General features: G+C 44.5%; 1 long non-coding RNA gene across 3 annotated transcripts in view; it reads right to left on the bottom strand.

The window, feature by feature from the left end:
- Positions 1–20,683, bottom strand: part of LOC109144531 — a 36,589-nt gene that overhangs the window by 9,494 nt on the left and 6,412 nt on the right. For all 3 annotated transcript variants that reach the window (XR_005604685.1, XR_005604687.1, XR_005604684.1), the window contains 2 exons: positions 16,958–18,999; positions 2,419–2,469 (listed from right to left, as the gene is read on the bottom strand). This is a non-coding gene — a long non-coding RNA (uncharacterized LOC109144531). The remainder of the gene's footprint in view (positions 1–2,418; positions 2,470–16,957; positions 19,000–20,683) is intronic.

Raw genomic sequence — 20,683 nt, forward strand, 5'->3', positions numbered from 1 at the left:
AAACAGAACATTTCAGTAGAACCTCAGCTGCTTTACAAAAAGCACTGTAATTTTAAAGCTTCATAATGACAATAAAAGGAAGACTGAGAAAATACAAGAGCCTTTTCAGGTTAATACTGCTTTTCCACTTTAGAATGCAAAGTCAGCACCCACAGACAAAAATGGTGGATTTTTTGGGAAAATGTTCAGTTTCCTGGACATTTACACAGCTACCACACAGCTGAATGCTACAGTGGCCTGCCTGCTGTAGCTCTCCATGAAAACAAGCAGGATGTCCCCAAGTGACTTTCATCATAGAACAGGAGAAAAAGACTAACACTTGTAAAATGGGAAGTCAAAATACTTTCTTTTTATTCAGTAACCTGAATGCAGCCTCCCCAGGTATCAGAGGATGATTCCTTGCAATTAAATACTAAAATGTCAGGGGTTGTGGGGTGCATTTTGTGTTTTCTTAAATCCCCACTTGAAATAATGTGAAATAACAATGGCTTTCCGGGTCACTGTGATGCTGCAAATGACTTGACAGCACAAATTTCAGCAGAGACTCGTTCTGGCTGATGGTCTTTGCCAGTCACGCAACTCTGTGGCAGCATTCAAGCTCTGAATGTAAACACAGTCAGCAAGCAAAGCAGGGCAGGCTCTGCCCTGGTTCAAGCAGCTTCACTGGGTGCTGCATCCCCGGCACCACAGCTGCCGCAGAGTGCTCGTGGAGGGATTCCATGTGGACAGGCTCTCTGCTGAGAAAGGCTGTATCTTCCTCCCGGTGTTGTTTTATGGCTGATGGTTTAACTGGTGTCAGGGGGTCTGGGCAGGAATCCTAAAAGCTATCAGCACTCCAGTATCTTTTAACAATCCCTGCCCTCCAGTCCTTGGAGTAGGGGGGTCCTAGCACAGGGAGAGTTGAGAGTCACCAACCCATTGCTCTCTGCCAGAGCAGTCCAGAAGGCATCGAGCCTGCTATTGCTGAAAAGTCGCCCCCTGCTCATTCAGGTGGCTGTGTTGAGTGCACTGGTCACCAGTCTCTGCACAGGCAGGAGAGAGAAGTGGAAACTGAAGATTGATAAATTAAATGAGATTATATGAGATGGTAAGTTAAATGCCCATTCTAACCTGCCAGCAAGAAGTCTCTGGATGTATGAAGTTGTCACTCACTCCCACTAGCTTACACTTTTTTGAAGGTGCAGGAGCATCTTATGAAAAGCAACAAATGTGCTTTGTGAAATGACTTTAACTCTTTATTAAGTGACCTAGATATTTTGACTGGGTGTTTTATCCTGCCTTCTGGGCCTAGTTCTGTACATTATGTAGCCAGCAGGGACCTGCTACCAGCAAGGGCACTCTGATGGCTGAAGCGGAGACCAAATTCCCAGTGAGGCTGTTGAACTTATTGGGCAGTACTGGTTTCTGAAAGGGTACCAGGTGTGGAAATGAGCACAGAAAGGACACCTTGCTTCCTTAAGCATTCTAAGTGTGTACTATCACTGCTGGCCAGGAAAGATGGCTTCTAAGGCCTCATGGTTATTTAAGAACTGGTAAGAGCCATTATTTTGATTTAAAGACCAACAGTTTTACTTTCTCCTCAACTTGCCCTCACCAGTTCTTAAGAGAATGAGAAGACATCACAGCTCTGATGAGGATCATAGAATAGTTTGGGTTGGAAGGGATCTTTAAAGGTCACCTAGTCCATTCTCCCTACAATGAGCAGGGACATGTTTAACTAGACCAGGTTGCTCAGAGCTTGGTCCAACCTGGCCTCAAATGTTTCCAGGGATGGGGATGAGGTGGGACCTGTGATAAAAGAAAAAGCATCACGTAGTGGCCAAGCTTTTCTCCTTGTGCCTGTGCTGGGGAGGGGGGAAGAGGAGGGAGCAGTTGCTTAGCACTGAGATGTGGAAAGTTCCAAGCATGCAGATACTTTTGCTGTTGGGTTTTGTGCATATGTGAAGTAGGCCTCGAGTTTTCTGTGTTAGATAGTAACATCCTCTCTGAAAGGTGGGGAGTCTCAATTTTCCTTCTTGGCACTACTTCTTGCAGAATAGGTGACTGTCTTACAAGTGTGAAAATACACATACACAAACCTGGAGCTGTACCTAAAGATTTCTCAGCTCTGCCTAATTTTACTACAGTGAACACTGCAGTAGGTGACAAGTCAAAGAATAAATACGTAGTGGTCTCGTTAAAGAAGTGGATCTTGTCATGTAGCTGAAAATTCAGCATGAGAAGACTCCCAATTTTCACTACTTGTAGGAAAGCTTTTTATACATTTGTTTTTCCTATCCAATCCCACCTTCTGTTGTCATTTCAGAAGTGTTTGGAGCCCAGCACCCATCTCAGCCTCCTCTCCCTTCCCTCTCCAAGGAACGGGAGGCAGCAGTATCCAATCCCCCAGGCAGCATCACCTACAGCAGGCATACATACCTGCCCTGATAGGCTGCAGTTGCATATCCTGTGCTCTTCCTCCTGACCTGGCTTTGTAAGAGAGAGAGGGAGATATTAACTATAATAACAGCAGTAACAAATAGTACAGATAAGTGAAAATATTGCCTTTTTGTAGGCTGGGTGTGAGTGCTTCCATGTGGAAAGAGGAACATCTTTCTTCTAGGAATTTATTCCTCAGTGTCATACAGCTCATAACCATAAATGGAAAAACCTTTGCTTCTGGTCTAGCCTCCCATATATATCAACTGGATCATTCCCAGCAGCTGTTAAGTCATTGTCCCCAAGAGCCAGGCCAGCTGCTTTCCTGGATTTCCTCAGGCCCACATGAACCCTGTGATCTTTCTCCTCCAAGGAAAGAGTAAGTCTGTTGTCATCAATATGTGCATCACAGAATGGCTGAGGTAGGAGTGGACCTCTGGAGGTCATATGGTCTAATCCCCTGCTCAAGCAGAGAGGGTCACTCAGTTGATTGTCCATGTCCATGTCCATGTCCTGTCAGTTTCTTGGATGTCTCCAACAATGGAGAGTTTCCAGCCTGTGCTCAGTCACCCTCACAGTAAAAAGATACTTCTTTTTTTCTTCTTCTTTTTTTTTTTTTTTTTAGGGGATGTGGAAAGGGAAAACATTGGCACAAGGAGCATGATTGCTGGCTAAGACCGAGGAGGCGTAAAGCGGGTGTGGCCCTCCCCGCTGAGTTTCTCAAAGAGGAGAAACTTCAGGATGCGTAATTGCCAGCAACTTGTTTTCTTTCAGGTCCAGAACCAGACCCTGTACTGGAGAATCCCCTACCATATGTTAATGAGAGTGTGGATTTTAATATATATGTGATGGGGTTTTGAGACACCTGATATTTTACTTGGGAGAAAGATTTGAGAAGGATGCCAGGCACTTGGAACACAGGATTGCTAGAACTGTGGAGAAACAGACATGAACTATAAGTCAAGCCCTCTTTTGTGCAAACTCTCTTTCTGGTACAACAACGTATTCCTTTCACTCTTCTCATTCTTTGTGACTTTCTCTTTTTGCTGGTGAGTGGCAGAAATACCCAGTGACCTGATCCCATGGAAGGGTGGGGTTGGCATAGACCCCAACCCCAGAGCACTCAGATCACTTACTTGGCAAAATGGGGGCTGATTTTGACTCAGATTCTGTTGTGTGCCCTGAGCAGAGGGTGGGTTGATGTGTTTGCATTACTTGACACTTCTGACTTGCACAAGCCCTTTTAAAACCCCTGGATTTCTCATCCCTGCAAGTCTCATGCCCACAGAGGCTGTGCTGCCACCCTGTGAGTCAGAGCTCCCTTGGCAGAAGATGATTAATTCTTTTCATTCCACACTCCATTCTAACTCTGTTCCCTGAAAAGGCAAGGAGCCACTTATATCTGGTAGATATAAGTATGTATGGCACTTCTAAAGAGCTCCATCCCAAGATGAAGCTGGACTGGCTTAGTCACTGTGTGGGTTTAGAGGCACTTTAAAGGTAGAGCAGATGCTAACCTGCTAACACCAGAGGTAAAAATGTGTTTTGTTGCCCTATCTGTGGGATGGACACCTGTGTCCACAGGTTCCTTCCGTGTGCTGTCCTCTTCCCCTGAGCAGTCCTCCATGAGTCAGTGTGTCTCGCCAGGAGACTGGGAAGCAGAATAGAGAGAGACCTTCCTCCTGAGTCACCACTGCCATCTTCCTGAGCCAAACACTCACCAGAGCTGGCAGACAGTAACCGTATTGCAAAGCCATGTAGGTTTAATAGGTGGTGAAAAATACCCATCCTTCTCTAAGTCTGCTCTTATACAGAACAGTGCAGTTTTCCTCTGTCCCTTCTACATCTGCCAGGGGAAGCCTTGACAAAGTGAATCACAGTGACAGGTCTCTACTGACAGTAACCATGAGGGAGAAACCTTGACCAAGGACTGTCAGAAGGGCTGGGTCCTCCTCCCTTTTCCTTGTCTACAGGCGACCAACGTCTCTGAGTCCCCAAGACTGTTTGCCTGTCAGATTTTGGATGTGGTTGCTCCTTCACAACAACCAAGCTGTTCTTGTTGAAGCACAAACTACCATTGCTATTGATCAATTGTAAGCAGCAAAGCCCGTAGGCAACAGCCTGCTCCTCCTCCTCATGCTGCCTTCAGACCAGGTGCTGGCACTTTTCTGGCAGGGAGCACAGCAAGAAGTCAGAAAAGCTTCTTACCTTTTCAGATCCACCCCTACGGAGATGTATGACCCTTTCAGGACATAAGTATTAAATATGTCACTTAGTTTCAATATAAATGGTGCTTGGGAGGTTCTTTGTTTTAATTAAGTGGATGAGTTTGGTCCTCAGAGAGCTCAACATGTCCTTGAGTGAATAAATGTTTTAATAATTCAACTTTGTCTCTCATAATCTTATAGCTGCAACCCACAGAATACCAAATGAAAACCACTGAATACCAAATGAAGAATACTCCATTTCATTCCTCTGCTTTTTGCTTTCTGTCCTTGGATCCAAGCTCTCAGCCAGCCTCTCAGACCAAGGGGGAAGCCCCACCATGGGACCCATATGCACAGCAGCCCTGTGCCGAGCCCACAGGACAGAGCCATCAGCCACATCCTCCTCCCTCCAGGGGCTGCCTGTGAAAGCCGTGTCACCTCTGAGCCTACCTCAGAGGAACAACAGCTGTGCATCTTCCAGCATCCATCAACTTCACTGACCATCACCTTTCCCTCGCTGGCGGAAAAGGCATTCAGCTTGCTGGCACAAAGCACATCTTCCCCTGCAGCTGGCTCCTCCTGTCAGCCACCCAAGACACTTCTCAGCGCTTTGGGTTTTGGCACCTGAAATCAATTTTGTTTTTTAAAATTCCTAAGACAGCTAAGGAGGTGAAAGCAGGCCCCTGGTGGACTGTGGGATGGAAAAGACAGAAACTCAAGAGTCTGAAAGTTGTGCATTACCAGAAGAACTCATCTCTCACTACAGAGGCTATGCTTGGTGTGCATTCATCTGAACATACCCATCAGGCAAGGAAAGGTGAACAAAGGCTGGGCACTGTTCCCTTACATGAGCGGGTTCTCAGTCTATAAGGGGAAAGAAGGGGGCAAAACAGAGGTTCATTAGATCAGAAATTCTCCTCTATAGAATGTGCCCAGGGCTGTATCAGCCCAACACCTACTGTTGTCCTTGTAGCTGGAACTACAGCCTGTGCACAGGCCATCAAGCAGAGCCCCTGGTTTGCTTCATTACAGGAGGGTGCCTGTAGGTGCAGACTTGGGCACAGCAGGTGTTAATTTCAGCTGTGGCTTTACATAACTTTTAATTGCCTGCATTTGACATCTGTGAGGCAAAGGCACTAACAGCCGCAGTGGAAGTGCTGAGGAATAAGTCCGTGAGTAATTCCTGGTTTATCTCCAGCTTATATCGTTTACCTCATTACAGGACTGCCTGCAGCCTTCGGCTGCTCTCTGCTTCCCCAGAGTTAATAGATTTCACATGTCTCTGTACCACGTCCCTGTCTCAGCTGAACTCTCCACACAGACACAGCACAACCTCCCCCACGCCCGCGAACAGTGAGTTGGTGTGAAGACAGCCCAAGTGCTCTGTGACAGGGATGCAGCAGCTGCTGCCCGAAAATGTGCGATGCTCAAAGAGCAGCCCTGGCCACGGTGCTTTGCTGTGATGCAGCACAGGCCAAGACCCGAGTGGCAAAGCAGAAACAGCTGCTGCTTTCAGAGAGCAAAAAACAAAAATGCTGCCCGTGCTGGAGAGAGACACGTTGCAACTGCGCTGCAGCTCGCTCACTTCGGACTGCAACCACCCTGGAGCAGCCCTGAGCAGGGTATTTTGGGCCCCTCACTACAACACAGTCATTGAGATACTGGAGTGTGTCCAGAGAAGGGCAATGAATCTGGTGAAGGGTCTGGAGCACAAGTCTGATGAGGAGCAGTTGAGGGAGATTGAGGTGTTTAGTCTGGAGAAAAGGAAGCTCAGAGGGGACCTTATCATTCTCTACAACAGCCTGAAAGGAGGGTGTAGCCAGGTGGAGGGTGGTTTCTTTTCCAAAGTAGCGCGGGATAGGACAAGAGGACGGTACTTCGAGTTGTACCAGAGGAGATTTACTTGGATTTTAGGAAAAATTTTTTTACTGAAAGCGTGGTCAAGCATTGGAACAGGTTGTCCAGAGAGAAGTGTTCAAAAGGCATGTGGACATGGCACCAGGAAACATGGTTTAGTGGTGGACTTGGCAGTGCTGGGTTAACAGTTAGGTTCAATGAGCTAAGAGGTCTTTTCCAACCTAAACTATTCTATAAGTCCATGAAACAGCCCCTGTATGCTGGTCTCTGCCTGGGTTTGGGTGAAGCAGGTCCTCACAGTCAGCATGAGCTCCATCCCCCGGCAGCCTATCTAGAACCCAGGTCTTGGTATTAGGGGCACAAAATATGTTGCTTTTCTTAGATTCCCCATTGCTCTTTGTCTTTGTGCTGCAAAGGGCTGTGGGACACCATGGAGCTCCCAGAGAGGCAGCTCTTGCCTGGTGGACACTGCTGTGTCTCCCCTGATGGAAACCCTGGAGCCCTCCAAGGAGCTCATGGTGGCTGAGGAGGTGTTCTCTGGCATCTCTGGAAGCTGTGATAGACCACTTTTCAGATCAGAAGAATTTAAAACTAATTCAGGATCCTCTTCTGGGTCATTGTGGAAGTATTTAGAAACCTAGAGAGCACAAAGGAAAAACTGCTTTCATTGCCTAGTTTCCTGACATGACACTGAAGGCTCAGTGCTTGTAGCTCTCATGCTATGGTGTTCACTTGGCTTTCTTGGAAGATATTTAGCTAATCATTATCATTTAATGCCTTTGTGTCTGTAGATATTGCTGCACCACTCTTCACACTTCTGCTACTGGCTGTTACCAACTCTCTTTCCATTTAAAACCATGGAGCCTGCAAACTACAGGAGTTTCAATTTGCACTTTAAGAAAATGTGAATTTTCTTCTCTACTCCTTGAGGTTGTGAAGCAAACTTTGAAACCATGTCCTGTCTGCACTGTGAAAAAGCTCAGCGACGAGTATACCTGGTGACTTTTAAGCTAAGCTCACAGCTTCGTGGGGGTTTACATGCAATTTTGAATGTGAGAGGCTGTGAATAATAATAGTAGTCTTGAGGCAATGAGGTGTAATGAGGTAAACAATATGAGATTTTCCCACTGAGTTGAAATGAGACTCCTTCAAATCTTTTGTGAAATTTTGACACAGCTCAAAGAAATGTTTTCTGAGGAGCATGTGGGCTGCAATATTGGGAACAGATTCTTCCAGTGTTAACAAGTAAGGATACTGCCTCAGAAACTACATCCAAGCATTTTCAGAGTTGAATATCTTATAAATATATTCTTTATGTTCGGATATGTGAGATTGGGCACTGGAGGGTGCATCTGTTTTCCAGCAGAGAGGATCTGAATGATGTAGTTTGAAGAGAGGTGCTAGAGCTCAAAGATGAAGTCTTGTTATGAAGTAACCTACAAAACAAGAAAGCTAGACCAAGAGACAGAGATATTTGGGGTGAGAGGGATGCAAATCACTCCAGACACCAGTGACTTCAATGCAGTGGCGTGAATACGAGTCCCTCACAAAACTCATAAGTAACCTTTGTTTCAGACAGTTTTTGCCCCCATAAAGACTACCTGAGATGCAGGTTCTGAGTGAAAATCATCTAGGGCAATCAGTAGAATTTCCACTTGTTATTCCCTTCCCATTACTTTGGCATTTTGGGCCAAATGTTTTAAAATATTTCTAATGTCTCATCTTGAAACTATCAACAGGCAGTTCTTCATCCGTGTTTTCAAGAGGCCCAAGTTCAGCTGGCTGCATGTGTGCACACAGACCGACTGATTAAAACAAGAGTTTATTCTTGTTTGCACCCCCTGCTCCTCTGTCTTTTCATGCTTTAAACTAGAAGCCTAATGTAGCCAACAATGTTAAAAATTGTGTGAGGTGCTGCATCTGTGTGAGGGCAATACAGGCTGGGGGATGAAGAGACGGAGAGATGGATAGATGGAGAGCAGCCCTGCAGAGAAGGAGTTCAGGGGGCTGGTGGATCAGAGTCTGGACATGACCCAGCAACATGCACTTGAAGCCCAGAAAGCAAATCCCATCCTGGGCTGCATCCAAAGCAGTGTGGGCAGCAGGGCGGGGGAGGGGATTCTGCCCCTCTGTTCCCCTCTGGTGAGACCCCACCTGCAGTGCTGCATCCAGCTCTGGGGTCCTCAGCACCAGAGGAGGGCCACAAATATGGAGCATCTCTCCTATGAAGATGGAGACAGCTGGCATTGTTCAGCCTGGAGAAGGGAAGGCTTCAGGGAGACCTCATTGCAGCCTTTCAATACTTAAAGGGGGCTTATAAAAAAGATGAGAACAGACTTTCTAGCAGGGCCTGCTGGGATAGGACAAAGGGTAGTGGTTGTAAGCTAAAAGAGGGTAAATTCAGCCTAGGTGTAAGGAAGAAATTTTTGATGGTGAGGGTGGTAAAACACTGGAAGAGGTTGCCCAGAGAAGCTGTGCATGTCACATCCCAGGGGACATTGAAGGCCAGGCTGAGCAGGGCTCTGAGCAAACTGGTCTGGTTGAAGATGTCCCTGCTTAATGCAGGGAGGGTATTAGCCTAGATGGCTTTCACAGTCCCTTCCAACCCAGACTATTCTATCTTTCTATGAAAAACATCAAGGCCCTGAAGCTGAGCTTCTGCACCAAGTTGGTTTGAAGAATAAGTTTTGAAAATATAAAAATAGGCTTTTAGCAGCCTGCCTGACAGAGGCAGAGACATTGTGTGGGCAAACTGTTCCAGAACACGGCTGTGCAATGGTTATTAAGAGCTGTACTTCCATAATAACAGTGCTGGGAGCTTTCCTTAGTAAAGAACGATAAGCAAGTTTCAGCTTCTTCCTTGCTGAGACCTGGAGGCAGCACTGTGCTTGGTTAGCTCTGGTGCATTATCCTGTAATAGCTAAGCAATACACTTTGAGTGAAGGTTGAATAATAGAGTGTTTTCTCTCCCCTCTCCCCCCCACACCACTTTACTTTAAGAATAGCATCTTCCATTGTTGGTTATTGTCATTATCAACTGATTTCCCCAACGACTGCTCTAACCATCATTTCTAGCTTCTGGGCATTAAGCAAAGATCGCTGCAGCATAATTGGATTAATTTAGAGACTGACTTTGAACAGCATAATTGATTTGAATTTTATTCTGTTTTCTCTAGCCACTTTTTTCACTAAGAATCACAATGCCTGGGAGCCTGGGCATGGTCTCAAGTCCTCTACAGGCAAAGCCTTCATGAGTGGGAGCCCCCCTTGCTAAGTGGGTACCTTCCCCCATGCTCCATGCATCCCTCCACTGGGGAGGGCTTCCCGCTGGGCTTCGTGCCGCTTCCTTCTGCCACCTTTTGCAAGGGCTTTGTCTGCCAGAGGAGTCATGAACCGACTCACTTCTCCATCACTGTGGGGGGTGCTTCATGCTGCAGGAAGGGTTTTGTTCCCTGGCACAGGGTCTGTCACTGCTGTGACACGGGGTGTGGGTGATGCTGCACGTGGGGGCCAGCCCACCCAGCTGTCCCACATGGACCCTGCTTCAAGGATGCTTTGTGGCACACTTGGTTCTAACACCACCAGGGCCTTTCTGGGCATTTAGCTGTGCTGCTGCCGTACCCAGCGCAGCAAACCTTGCATCCTGCCATGGTTTCTAACTGGGTTTTGATTCTGTGTCTCACAGATGTGGGTGTGGAGTGGGGAGTGCCCTGCAGATGCTGCAGCAGGGCCTGTGGGTGCCTGGTCAGGTTCCTGAAGCAGCATGCACTCACCAGGGATCCCCAAAACACGCTTCATGGTTCACTCCCAAAGCTTTCTCTTTCTATGCAAAACATCCTCTCTTGGTTTTCACCACACATCTTCACAGATTGTTAGGGAATGAAAAGGCTTTTAATTATAAATTAAAATAATTACAAAAAACTTGACTGAGTAGCGTGGCTGCAGCCCATCCTCCTGAGTAGCTCTGAGCTCCCTGTGCCATTTCAGCTCCTCTTGGCTGACTGCAGAGGTTGGCGGAAAGGGATTGGTCTGGGATATTTGGGCAGTGGCTTACCTCCAAGATGGAGCTGCCCAGGCCTAGGATAGGATCTTAGCATGAGTCACTCTGGCTTGTACTACCTGTCACAACTTGCACACAGTGCATGGGACTTCTGCATTCCCAACGAGCCCAAGGTTGCCATCCCACTAATTTCAGAAGACCCAGGATGTCCTTGCCATGCCTTTGGAGAGCACCTGGCTCTCATATTCATGTGTGGCAGCACACTGCTGTGACCACATCCCATCATACCCTCTCAAAGTAGAAAAGGAAAAGGGATACAACTGTGTTACTGCTTCCCACTCCAGTGCCAAGAACCAACAGAACTAAAAGCAGTGTTGCCCTTGTCCTTCTTATTGTTTTGGTGAAAGAGAGTGATGCTGCCCAACATACAATTCAGTTCTCTGAAAGTCACCAGATTCTGTGCCTGCAGCAACCTGGTATCCTATTTCCAAATAAATCAGGGATGGAAGGAATGCAGACAACTCAAGCGCTATTGCCCAGTGATGCAGGGTGCTCCCTTGGGAAATCAGCTGCTCCTCAGCTGTCAGCATCTGCTGTAGGGATCAGCCTAGGGGTGCACAGCCCCTACCTGCACTGCTGCCTGCAAGTGCCACAAGGCAAAAAAAAACCACCTACCCTCCTGTTTTTCCATACAAAACTGCATGTGTGCACTTGCATGTGGAGTTCATGTCCTTTAACACATAAAGGCCATGACCATTGTAGGAATGTTCATAAAAACATAGTTGCTGTAAGGCACACAATAGATTTTCCCACTTCTTCTCCTGCTTGGTATTGTCTTGTAATAAATATCTTGAAGATTTAGCTGAGTTAGGGGACTATATCCACACTAACAGCATTAGCCTTTTCCTTAATGTTTTGCTGGAGTAACATCCAGCAAACTGATGCCCAGGAACCTTTTCCTTCCAATATCTGAACAATAGTTCTTAGGGGTCGACTTTGCCAGTTTTCACTAACCTTGCTGCTTCTATTCCACAAATGCCAATCTTTTGTGCTCTTAGCTCTCAGGCTTTGGTACGAGACACACCTTTAATCATTTGCTTTTTGGGTTTTGCTTCCAGCTTTCCAGGTTCTCCCTAGTAGCATAAAGCCAAGAAGAGAAAATGGGACTGCAGAAGTGATGCTGCTGGGCACTCACAGTGCCCCACAAAAACTCCTCTTCCCAATGCCTGGAAAACTTTATCCCTTGCCCATATTCACCTGTTCCTTCTCTTCTGTCTCAGTTAGTCATGCTCCCCTCCTCACATGCACACTTCTTCCATGCAGATGTTACAATTGTGCAGGCTGTAATGCACTGGAAGATTTCTTTTCCATCCTCCACAAATATCTAAAGTTATCCCCAACTACTTAGCTAATCCGTCTGTAAGATCCAAATGTCCCCAACATTTGGGGGCCTTTGAGTTTGGGATTCTGATTCAGGCTTATCTACAGAAAATATTGAAAGGTCAGTGCATTTTAATTCATCCACCAAATGAAGTTTGAAGGTGCTCAGTGCTACTGTAGGAATGTGCTGCCTGAAACCAATATCTACTTGCAAACCTGGTGGGACTAATTCGGGTCTGAAGGAGTTTTATGTGAGTATTGTTTTACTTTGAATGTTCTCTTTGCTTCTCATCACATCTTTAAATCCCACCAAAGACAGGTTTTCTCACAAGATGATGCCTTTGCACATTCATTCAATGATATTGACTTCCCAGTGGCAGCAGGGCAATAAACCAGGACATTAAACTGTCCAATCAATTGCCCTCCTGCCTGCGTTATGTGTGTTATTTCCCACTGTGCACATTCAACATTATGCTCTGTGACCATTAACGCAGTGGGTGCTGTTAGACAATGAAATGTTAGACAGCAGCCTGCTAATAAAAGGTTTAATGGATAACGTGATATCCTTACCAGCAGCTACAGAAGAGTTGGTCCAGAGGAACAGGGACTGTGTGCTGGAGCATGTTGTACATGAAATAGGGATGTCTGTGCCAATAAACAAATGCTCCTTTATCACAGGTCTGGTGTGGGAACACTGCCCTGGAGAGAAAACTGAGTTTGTGGGAAATATCCCCCTGGACTAGAGGGGTGGACAGAGCAGGCATTATCTCCCAGGAACTCACTTTTTGATGCCATATGGCTTAACATCTCAACAGGACATTAATGACAAGAAATTTATCAAGCATTTTTCTGCACTGCCAGGTTGCCAAGTGTTCCTCCTTGCTCCCCAAATTTGCCATTCAAATATTACCTGCTGCTCTCTCCTGCTTTGTGAAACATGACACAAAACTGCAGTTCTTCCCAAGGAGAGGTTTCAACTTTGCAGCTGCCCTGTTAGGGCTTCTCACTGCCAGCTGACACCCTTCCCCACCAATGCTCTTGTACTTGCCAGGCTAGAGAACTCCCATGGGCATCTGCTGGTCAGCCTGGCTTTGACACAGCTGGATTTGTGAAACAAGCGTTCTTCTGGCACAGACTCATTGCTTGTCCAGGGAAGACATGAACCAGGGAAGGCAAAGACTGACTTCTGATGGGATTGAAACTAATTCATGCCCAAAAGAGTCTCACAGGGAGTGAGAAGCAGTTACCCAGCCATGGACAGGGCAGGAGCATAGGGATGCCACCAACCACGGTCTACACATACAACTTGGTGATGTCCCTCTGGTGGAAGAACTGAAGGGCTGAGAAAGGGCAGGGAGACATCAGCCACTTCCAGCTGGGCAGCTGAAGCTGCCCACTCCTTTTCTCTCAGGTTTTCTATGGTCCAAGCGGAGTTTCTTCCCTTATGTCTCCTGCAAGATCACTGTGCAAGTTAATGGTGTGCTGTTTGACCTCCTCGTCACCTAGTCTCGCCTATTCATTTATATTTGCTTTGAATTAGCTGGTGAAGTCCCTGTATCAACATTATTTATAGGTTTTGTACATTTCAAGACTGCTGCTTTGTTCCTACGCTGTACTTGTCTCTTAATCTAACTAATCATCTAATACATTTTGAAGTCTTTTCATTCTTCCTCATAAATCAAATTTTGGACCTTGATGAATCCATTTGCTGTGCTGATCTGAATTCTCTCTCTTTCATCAGACCTTCTTCATCTCATAAAGAAGTGAACAGGCTATTCCAGGTGTGCCTGTGAAAAGATTTCATCTATATATTCCAGTCTCATTATCTGTTTCTCTGGCTATTTTACCTTGTTATCCTGCATTGCAAGTACAGCTCCTCAAGATTCTTTCCGTTTTGTTTCTTTGCAGGCTTATTTGATAGCACATGTCTTAGATTTTTCTATCCCCTTGTGAATTAGAATAGCTTTTCATTTTGATTGTGTTTTAATCCATAAATAGTATCTCATTTTCTCACTTTCTCCCTGTATTTTTTATCTGGGTGACTTCCACCCTATTTTTTTCATGTCTTCTTTGTATTAGTAATTTCCCTCAATTTAATATATCTGGGGCTTCAATTAATACATTCTTTATTCTCTGCTCTAGATAATTAGTAAGAGCATAAAAGAACAGATGCATGTTATTTAACAAATGTCTCTGCTAGTGTCCCTGCTGACCTATAAGTGGTTACTTCCACCATTTGTTTCTAATGTTTAAATTTATTTATGAAAGACGTGTGATCATCTCTTAACCCTAGTAAATGATGTTGAGATGGAGATTCAGTGGACATTCTCATAAAATATTCTACAAATAACTCCGAATATAACAGTAGGAGAAGGTCATATGAGATGACCATTGCAGACTCTTTGAATAATCTGTATTACACGTGTTGTTTTCCCAGAGCTGTTTGTTTTGTAATGTTGCTGTTATCTATTAACCTTGACAAAAAGGGGTACTCAAAAAGGCATGGGATTTGTATTATTGACTGTTGTTTTATTTTTAAGTTAAACTTTGTGGCTCTGAAAGAACATTGCCTTTCAAAGGAAAAATAGATGGTCTTCCTTCTGTGATAAAATTACACCAAAATACTGGAAACTAGAAATTACTTTTTCTAGCTTCAGAAGCTCAGCAAAGCCTTTTTATGACTATTTTTGTTCACAGTTGTCGAGGTTTAGGAATTTAGTGCTCCCACTGAAACCATGCGCCACTCGTGCCAGCCACTCACTCCCTTCCCACTCCCCCTCCAATTCTCCCCTGTATTGACTGGAGAGGAGAATTGGAGACACAAAAGGCAAAGATCATGGGTTGAGATAAGAACAATTTACTGGAAACAGCAACAAGAGAAGCAAATAAACAGTAACAGCAACAATATTAATAACAAAAGTGTAGAAGAGAGAGAGAGTGATTCACGTGCAAAATGCTCACCATGGAATCCAACCCAACTGCTCCATGCTTCCCCAATACAGAAAATGAGGTGAGGTGGTATAGAATAATCTCCAGGTCCTAGTCAAGCCCTCACCTGGCTACTGCAGAAATCAACCCTGTCCTGGCCAGAACCAGGACACCAGGAAATTGGTCAAAAATCTGTTCCATCTGCTATGGAAGTCACCTCTGTGAAGGATAAAATACTGGGTTTTACAGCATAAATCAGGGTCTTGTTTTTTGAAACGTGATTCAGTTCTTCCAACAACTTCTTGAATAATTATTGAATCCCTCTATAGTTCTCCTTTTTACAAATCTTATGTACAAGAATAAAAAAAACTTTGGAATGCACTGTGAGCATACTGTCCCAGAATTGCAAAAACAGTCATTTTTCTGCTTCAAGAGGAACAAATTATCCCTGTTTCTCCATTAATCTTTTTATAAGCAATGAACTGGTGGACAAGCAGTTACTCATATTGCCTTAGTTTATCTCCTCCTGGTCTTGTGGCACGCCCTGGGCAACACCCCAAACGTCACACTATCAGAAGTGGTCCCAAGGCTTTCAAAGACCTGCATGCTTGTACAGAGAGTGCCTGTTCCTCTCTTGATGTTTCTGGCTAGAGCAGGAAATCTGAAAATCCTGAACAACTTTTAGTGATCTTTAACCTTCTGGAACACCTTGGGCCTTGCCAAATTTCTAAAGTTTACATCTGTGACATGGTTTCTTAGCCCATACTACCAGAGACCAGCTGGGTTTCATTGATTCTCACCATCTAGTGGGAGAAGTAGGATACTTTCAGATCCCTAGGACACACCTCCCGTCCTGATACCAAAGGACTTCTGCAAAATCTCTAAGCACTTGCAAAACAGTTCCTTATCAATATTTCTTTTAATAATTGGGGGTGGGGTGGGGGTGTTCCTGTTCACTTAGACTAGAACAGCCTGCACATCTCACATCACTATTATTTGCTTATTTAGAGATCACACCTGCATTTTGTAAAAACAGTGCATGGATATGACACCTTTCCTTTGCTCCTTTTTCTTTGTTATGGAAGATTTTTCTATGCAGCTGTTCAGCATCTCAGCCATTCTCCATTCATCATTCATTTCATATTCTTTGTAACTTGTAAATTGCATTGCAGAATTGCTCACACAAACACTGTAAAAAAAATGATTCAAAGTGCATAAAGGTCTCAGCTGAGTATTCTCTGTCTGTACAGGTAATCGTGCTGAGGGTAGTTTTTTAGGCCCTAAAAGAGCATCAAATATTTCCAAATATTTTTCTCTGCAAAATCAAACTCACAGCAAAAAACACAGTGTCATAAATGCCACGAATTGATGAAAAATAAACAATGGGACTGAAAAAAATGTTACTGTAGCACAGGACTGTCAGTACACAACTAAAGTGGTCCATAGGTAGCAAGAGGCTTTCAAGGTGCATACATTTGTTTTAGACTTTAATTACACAGACCAAGTGGATCGGTCTGACAAAAAATAAAAAACAATTGTTCTGACTCAATTCAGTGAGTATTTCCCACTGGAGAGATATTACTAAGTGATAGTGCATAATTTTGCTAGGGGAACTTGACCTTTTTGCTTGTTTCTCCCTGGTAATAAGCAAAGGCAATTAATCCCACGTGTTGAGCTCATGAGTAATGGTTCCTCGTAGGTCCAATGGTGTCATATGCCAGTACATACATCAGTAGTAATCTCTATTAATCACACAGAGAACAATGACAGTCTACTGAATTTTGTTGTTCAGTAAGCTCCACACCATACCCTTAGACTGCTAAAACATTGCTCAGGAAACAGAACTACACTGTAAGTTGAAGAAGTAGATGGAAAATCAGCCATACTGCACACAGACCTTCCTAAACCTGAGCTTCACTCCCAGCTCCACACAGCTTAGTGACTGATTTGATTGGAAATCTGTATCCCTCTTCCTTTGAGGCGCCATCTCACCCAGCTGCAGACTGTCTTGTAAATGCAAGTGCACTCCTTGGCACACAGTTTTTTTAATGCTCACATGCAGTAAAATATTTAAGCTAGAAGAAGGAAAATAAATGGGAACACATTCCCTAAAACTCCAGGAGCCGGCCTGCTCCTCTTGCACATTGGCAGACATTTCTTTTCTTACCTCCACGGCGGTGAGCTCCTTTCAAATGTGAAATCCTCTCCTGGGCGCAGGGTGCAACTACAGGCTAATGCTCACTTGGATGTCTCTGTCTGACAGAGCTGGTCGCCAGGGGCTGCAAACACCAAGCCAGAAACACACGCAGGACCTCTGCTTGTTCTTTAAAACGCAGGGCACGGGAAAGCGCTCTGCTAACCTGGCGTCAGGGAAAGGAGAGTGATGGTCACAAAAAGAGGGACGTTTTAAATGCGGCTGATAACTTTGCACTGCCCTGTGTCCTTCCACACACACAGAAATGGCTGGTAAGTCTCTCACTCCCCCAGCGGATGTTGTGAGCTGCTCCAGGCACACTGCTGGCGGCTGCTGCTTCCCAGAGCACTTGCATTAACTCTGTAAGACCAACAGCAAGCAGCTTTGGAAGTGAACAGTCAATTTGCTGTATCAGTTGCCCTGGCAGTCTGATAATTGCAATGGTGAGAACTGAGCCAGGGGCTCCAGAAGGGTTTTTGGAACAGGCTTTCAGCAGGCTTCTGACTCCTGTTGTGGAACACCTTCAACATTCACAAAAGAGCAGTGACCTAATTGTGAAAAACTGCTCTCAAAGGCCCCGTCTCCTGTTTGCTGTTTCATGTCATTTTGGTGAATTCTGCTTTAAAGGCATTTTCTTTCTGTTTTCTTGAAGCACTACTCTGGCTTTGTACTTACGCCAACAGCCTTTGGGCTTTGTCTGCACTGAGTCTGGAAATCTTTCATTCCCCTCTCCCCAAGCCAATCATGTTCAAACACAGCGCTTGTGGAGAAGTGCTAATGTGCTTTCCCAGGCCTCTTCAGACATGATTTAAAAGCTGGTAGTTAAAAGCATAACACAGAGAAATACACTTGCAAAAGGATACATTTTTCTTCCACTTGGAGCAGAACTATCTAATTTTCTCTGAGAAACTGAGCCAGAAGTCATTTGACTTTGTGCATACTGAGTTATAATTTAATTGAGGATGTATTTTATCTTTTTTTTTTTCTTTTTTTTTTTCCACTGCTTCAAGTTCCATGATGGCTCTCCTTCAGACTTTACCAGGCTCACCTCATGTCCTCTCCACCTGTGGATCAGTAATGTGAGTAATGTGTGATGCATACTGAAACTGCAAGGGGTTTAGGTTCCATTTGGAAGATGGTGCCTTCCATTTTAGAAATAAAAGTTTATCCTAGTTTTTCACTGGCAGTTCCAGATTTTCTGTAATATTCAGCTCTTTGGGTATTTCATTCTTTCTTCTGAATAACTCCTTCAGACAATACATGTTTCTGTCTGTGACTGTACATTCCTGTTTAACTAATATCTTAATATTTAGTTGTCTGTAGAAAAATGCTATTCTATGGTCAAGCTTTCAACTTCCAGAGGTTAAATAATCCATTCTTCCTTATTTCACTGCAGGCTTGGTACTTACTGAACTCCTTTCTTTGCTTCTACACCTTTGAATGTGCTGACACTACTTTTTCTTGGGCTGCAGCTGTTCTTCTCTTGCACTCTCCCAGCCACAGTTGCCCCTACCTCTCTCCAGCTCTTTCATACTGAGAGGGTGCTGAGGGGTCGAGCCAAGTGACCACTTAATTGCATTTGTTTTGGTGACTTTTATTATTTTCTTACCTTCCTTTAGCCTTTGGAGACAGGCCACTGATTCCTTTCATATTTAGCCTATTGAGTCAACATTTTGGTGACTTGCTACTGTCTCATGATGGCAAATCCAGTAGAGTGAATACAGCTTAGCCTGTGATGGAGCTTGAGACAGTGCCTGTTAGATCACAAGCATCTTGTGTTGCCACAAGCAAATCACTTATCACGAAGAAAATAAGACACCTATGTGTTTAGGTGTCTAAATCCCAACATGAAATCCACCAGCTTGGATTCTCATCTCAGCCCTCAGTGAAACTCTTCTGGCAAGGAGTAGGTCTGAAGATACCTTCAAGGATCTGCGCTGAAATGTTAAGCTGCAAATGTTGTTCTAACGTTTTCCCTGAGACTAGTTTTCTTCAGGTTCTGGAGTATGTTGAGCCTGGAATAGAATAGGTTGAACTTCCATATTAAACACTTTATAATGCAAAGTGGAACAGTTTGGAGAAAATGCCATCTGTACAGCCTAGCCTGAGAAGTGATGGAGAAGTATCTGCCTGCAGCCCCTGTTTCTGTAAACTTGTTAATCAGAGTTGCCTGACTGCATGAATTTCCCAGGACAACCTCGTTAGGCAGGTGCTTCCACTGTCCCTTTTAAGGTGGCTACATGCCCCATATGTGACAAGATATTGCTTATTTGGGACCAAATATAATTTGTATGCAAGAAAGAGCTACTACAAAATATTTGCAGATAGAAATAATTTTCCCTGCTGTGATAAACTTCATGTGTTCGTGTCACAAATAGTGCAGTACCAGGGAGAGTGCCTTGAGTACAAGCTTTTAGTACAGGTATCTTTTGTTTGGTAAGGGATAGGGAGGGTGTTATTCTCAAAGAAAAAAAAATTGATTTGTTAGGTTTAGTCAGGAATTTACTGAGTTAATTTACTTCCTGTATATGAACATGTTCACGCTCTTGGGCAATTGCTACATTATTATAGGATGGAAAAAGGCTTTGGATGAATGGTGCTTTATATGTGCAGAACATACAAGAATCTTGAGCTTTATTGTGCTGCATTTTTTGAGTTGCTATCCCCTCTGAATGGTTTATTTTTCCCACTGACAAGCTAGCTGCTAGATGCTGAAGTAGCACAAGGTCAAGTCTGTCCAGCGGTGGGGCTCTGGTACATGATGCTCTTTAGATTTAACAAGGTGGTATCTCCTAGGGCTTTGGGTCAGTGAGAAGATAAACAGCTGACAGACTGTGGCACAAATTCCCAGTCAGATAGCTTGGGCCCTCTTCCCCAGCTGTGGGAGGTATTTTTTTCTCCCACAATAGTGTCCAAGGCAGAATGGCTCAATGAGAAACACACGGAAAATTGGTATCATTCCTAGGTGTAAGCTGAGAAGAACCTGTTGGCTTCAATGGGGTTATAACAGAGCATGGTATTTATCTCAAAAATAGAAAAATAAATATAGAATAGTATCTTTGGTAATATCATAAATGGAGAGGGGAAAAGTCAATATATTTCTCTTAAGTAGAAATTATCATTAACTGTGGCTCTTTTTGGAATAAGCCTAGGGAAGATGGGTAGGAGGAAAAACTGTAACCCTGGAGGGCAGACCGTGTTGAGGCTGTCACCTGATGGCCGACTGAAGACCAGCTACTGTAGCTACTTCAGCCCTTTCCAGGAACAAAGTCTGAACCTCGGATAATCATGGTAAATTCCTGAGCACCTCCAACTCCCCTGCAGCTGAAGGACTTTGTGTGGCATATGAAGAGCAAAGGGTGTCTTTTTTTCTGTGCTGCATTGGCAGCTCTTTCTCATACCCAGACTTTAAAGCCTTGTTTTCTCAGTAGTTCAGCTTCAAAGTTAGTGGGTACCAAGATACTAAAATGCAACTGTTTGCTATTAAGAACAAAAACGAAAAGAAAAAAAAAGAAGTAGATGGAGCTAATTGATCTACAACCTCCTTGCCTAAGTTTAGGAACCCCTTGGAGAACAAGATAAGGGTGTCTGAGTAGTACTGCCTTGAGAAAATAATGGAATGCACACAGTGAGTAGTCACAGAAATTACAAATATTTGGAGGATGGATGTAGAAAGCAAAACATTGTCCTTGCCTCACT

The sequence above is a fragment of the Corvus cornix genome, chromosome 2 (genome assembly GCF_000738735.6).
Source record: "Corvus cornix cornix isolate S_Up_H32 chromosome 2, ASM73873v5, whole genome shotgun sequence".
In the NCBI taxonomy this organism is placed as follows: domain Eukaryota; kingdom Metazoa; phylum Chordata; class Aves; order Passeriformes; family Corvidae; genus Corvus; species Corvus cornix.